Here is a 4530-nt window from a genome sequence, read left to right on the forward strand (position 1 = left end):
CATTCAGTTTTAAAAAGGAAACAGCATGCAAGTTCAGAAAATTTGCAGACTGATGATGCAGTAGAAAAGAAAACCTCATTTTCTGAGGAGAAATTCAAGCAGGCTGCAGAAATTTACATAAGTAATAGGGAACCAAATGTTAATCACCAAGACAATGGGGAAAATGTCTCCAGGGCATGTCAGAGACCTTTGCGGCATCCCCTCACTTCACAGGCAATGAGGCCTAGGAGGAGAAATTGACTTTTTGGGCCAGGACCAGGTCCCCTACTACTGTGTGCAAGCTAGGGACTTGGTATCCTGCCCCCTAGCTAAAATTTTGATTTTAGCCATGGCTAAAAGGCGCTAAGATACAGCTTGGGCTGTGGCTTCAAAGGGTGCCAGCCCCAAGTCTTGGCAGGTTCCAAGCGATATTGAACCTGCAGATGCACAGAAGTCAAGAACTGAGGTTTGCCTAGATTTCAGTGGATGTATGGAGACAACTGGATGTCCAGTCAGAAGTTTGCTGCTGGGGTGGGACTTTCATGGAGAACCTCTGCTAGGGCAGTTCAGAAGGAAAATGTGGGGTCTCTGACCCCACACAGAGTCCCTACTGGGGGACCACCTAGTGAAGCTTGAGAAGACAGCCACCATCCTTCAGACCCCAGAATGGTAGATCCACCAACAGCTTGCACTGTGCATCTGGAAAAACCACAGACACTCAACGCCAGCCTGTGAAAGCAGCCAAAAAGGAGCCTGTACCCTGAAAAACCACAGGGATCATGCTACCCAAGACCATGGGAACCACCCTCTTGCATCAGTGTGACATGGATGTGAGACATGGAGTCAAAGGAGATCATTTTGAAGCTGTAAGATTTGACTGACCCATGGATTTCAGACTTGTATGGGGCCTGTGGCCCCTGCATTGGGGCCAATTTCTCCCATTTGAAATGGCTGTATTTACCCAATGCCTATAACCCCATTTTATCTAGCAAGTAACTAACTTGCTTTTGATTTTACAGTCTCATAGGTGGAAGGGACTTGCCTTGTCTCAGATGAGACTTTGGATTGTGGATTTTTGAATTAATGCTGAAATGAGTTAAGATTTGAGGGACTGTTTGGAAGACAAAACTAGTTTCAATATGTGAGGACATGAGATTTGGAGAGACCAGTGACAGAATGATATGGGTCAGCCCTGTTCCCCACACAAATCTCATCTTGAGTTATAGCTCTCATAATTACCACATGTAGTGGGAGGAATCTGGTGGGAGATAATTGAATCATGGGAGTGGTTTCCCCCATACTGTTCTTCTGGTAGTAAGTCTCATTAGAGCCAATGGTTTTATAAGGGGAAACACTTTTTGCTTGGCTCTCATTCTTTCTCTTTGCTGGCTGTCATAAAAAAATGTCCCTTGGCTCCTCCTTTGTCTTCCACCATGATTGTGAGGCCTCCCCAGCCATGTGGAACTGTGAGTCAAGTAAACCTATTTTATTTATAAATTACCCAGACATGGGTATGCAGTGTGAAAATGGACAAATACAATAATCTATATTTTATTACTTCTTTGATGGTCCCAATACTATTAAATGTTTATGTGATACAAAATTGCTTTCTAAAATCCAAAGAACCTCAGAAAATATGCTTAAGTAACCAATATAATTTTGTTCTTTTCCCTCCTCTGCATGAGCTAACAATTTAAGTTCATGGAGTCTACAAATTTTTGACCTCTAAATTGGCCCATATTTTATCCTCTTTTTTCTGTAATAGCTAGAAAAATAAGTGGTCCCACGTACATGTTTAGATTCTAATCATACTCTCCTGAAAATCTTTTACAAAAAAATAGACTGCTTTCTTGGATGTGTGAGCTTGGGATGTTACTTAATTTTTCTGCCCTTCATTTTCTACTCTTTGAAGTAGAATAAAAATATTTACGTCCCATGAATTTTGTAAGAACAACTAAGATCCTGTGTGGGAAGATGTGAGCACAGGCTGTTTCCTCACCCTATGCCCTCCCTCCCTCTCCTTAAATGTAAGATGCAGCCTGTTCTCAAGTAGCTCTAAATCCCGTAGCTCAAGATCTCCGTTAAAAACATTGTTTATTGTACTGTTAGAAATTTTGATTTTTCACATCTTTTGATGTGAAAAACTCTTTTGAGTTTTCTATGGTTGTTTGTTGCTGAATTAAATACCCCAGATTTCTTTGTATTTTTAAAATATCTTATATCTGTTTATAATCTTTCTTCTATTGTTTGTGCCACATCAGTTTACCACCTGTCACTTTTCATTAAAATCAGTTAAACGTCTTCTGTTAGCCTCCCTCACTTTAATTTTCTGTTTCAAATAACCTGTGAACTGGAAAATCAAATAATCAAGTCTACTGGAATTTGGGCAGATGTAGCAGAGTAGGTGTTGTCAAGTCTCATCCTGGATTCAGTTCTGTGCTGGATTATTTTTATGTCATTTAAGCCTCATAACAGCCTGAGGAGGAGGTACTGTTATTACTGTCATTTTGAAGATGAGGTCACTGAGACTTCAGGAAATGATTTACTAAAAGATAAATATATAGGAAGGAATAGAGTCAGCAGCTGAAAACAGATATTCCACTGCCAGGTTCAATACTACTACACCAAATACCCTGAAGTGAGGTATTCCTATAATGAATTCCTAAGGGTCCCAGGCTTGTTGCACCATATTAATTCAGTTACGATTTTGTATTATAGCACTTCTCTCAAAGATTGTAAGTACTTTTATGACATTTCATTACATATCATAACACAAGTTCTCTGCCAATTCATATCTAATAAAATTTAATAATTAGGTAAAGAAAATACTCAAGGAAATCTTGTTCAACAATAACCACAGAAAATGGCAGATGTTTATTGAGTGATGTGTCTCTGTTCTATGTTCTTTACCTTTACTTACATATATCATCACGTTCAATCTTCACCATTGCCTGTGAGTTCAATACTGTTATTATACCTATTTTGTAGGTAAAGCAACGGAGGTTTTCAATAGTTAGTAATTTTCTGGGATTCAAATCCAGTCATGTGAAACTAGTAGGAGAACCAAAACCAGAGAGGCTTCCTTTAGCACTCAGCACTGAGAACGTAGAACATTTCAAAAGAGGTACTCACTATTTATTAATGGTTTGGGTTCACTGAGCAAAACGTACCTTGCCCTGAGAGAATTCAGTCTCAGGACCCCAGAAGTGACTATATGAGGCTGTGGGTCAAGCTAGAAGTCTGGGGGATGAAACCTACAAATTTATTGGAATTTTATTAATAAGTAACCCAAATTAACAGATTTCTACTGTTAACCCTAGAATTGTTACTCAGGTCTAAATTTAACCCCTGTGCTTTCCTTATGGAAGAAGCCTTACAAGGCTCAGTCTGTTTTCTGTACTCTGTGGTTTCTTCCTAGAATAATTCTATATTACTTTTTGGGGTTAGCAGAGTTCTACCATCTCCATAACTACTCTCCTCTTCTCTTTTCTTTTTTGCTTTTAATATCATCTAACATTTGAAATCTGGCACACAGTCATCTTACCTTTTCCACTTTTTGCCTACATCATTGAGGGCTCAAGTTCTCAGCTGGAGTGGGACAGATGAATAAACAAAGGTTTCTTGATATTTACAAATTTAGCCATCCTTATCTTCACCAAACAAACCAATACCTTTTTATTTACCTAGAACTTTCTAACGTCCAGTTTGTAACCATAGCTCACTCCCTTCCCAATTCTGTTATTGTCTTATCTCTACTATATTGGCTTCTCTATCTCATAAAGCCTAACTCCACACTCTACTTTTTCTCCAAGCTGTGGACTCCCAATCCCCAGCTGTTTCCTTTCACCTCATATCCTCAACCCATTCTTCCCTCATTTTCTTCTCCATTCAATCTAGACTCTACAGACCAACATTCCATTCTTAAAATACCTCTGTCTCATCACTGAAATCAGCTTCAGAGTCTCTCCTCTGCCTTAATATCAACAGTTGTTTCCTGTCCTATTTCTTGACTGCAGACACAGAAAAGCTGAAAGCAACCTGAGTACAATGACAAATGAACCATCATCATCCTCAGCCTTTGCTAAATGTTCTCTCCCATGCTCCACAATGGCCATTATCAAACCTTCACTGTTCCCTACAAGCCTCCTGTTGACTTTCAACAGTCACACTGTTTTCTTTTTCCAGAAAAAAAAGAGAAATACCAGGAATGAATAACACATCCATCTTAATTTTTTTTTCTAATGTCTCAGAGAAAAAGATCTACTCATAACCAGTCAGTTCTTCTGAGATTCACTTCCCCTCTCATAATAACCTTGCTCCATCAATACCCAAATTTGCCAACTAAATCTTCAACCTGTTTACAGAAGTGAAAGCCACAGTGTATACAGCGGTGATTTCCCACAAGTATCACTGTTTCCACCAGAATTTTCCTCCAGGTTAATCCTGTCTGCCATTGTTATTATCCTGAACTAAGTCTTCCAAAATGGCCAAAACCTCATGGCACCAAGACATCTATGTGCACGAGAGACAGAGAGAGAGAGAGAGAGAGGG

The 4530-nt window shown here is 39.4% G+C and overlaps 1 long non-coding RNA gene across 1 annotated transcript in view; it reads left to right on the plus strand.

Moving 5' to 3' along the window:
* The first annotated feature begins 544 nt into the window (after positions 1-544).
* LOC116551301 overlaps positions 545-4530 on the plus strand; it is a 16809-nt gene continuing 12823 nt past the window's right edge. The window contains exons 1-2 of the long non-coding RNA XR_004268836.1: positions 545-889; positions 3684-3686. This is a non-coding gene — a long non-coding RNA (uncharacterized LOC116551301). The remainder of the gene's footprint in view (positions 890-3683; positions 3687-4530) is intronic.

The sequence above is a fragment of the Sapajus apella genome, unplaced genomic scaffold (genome assembly GCF_009761245.1).
Source record: "Sapajus apella isolate SASKATOON/1434 unplaced genomic scaffold, GSC_monkey_1.0 scaffold9, whole genome shotgun sequence".
NCBI classification, from domain to species: domain Eukaryota; kingdom Metazoa; phylum Chordata; class Mammalia; order Primates; family Cebidae; genus Sapajus; species Sapajus apella.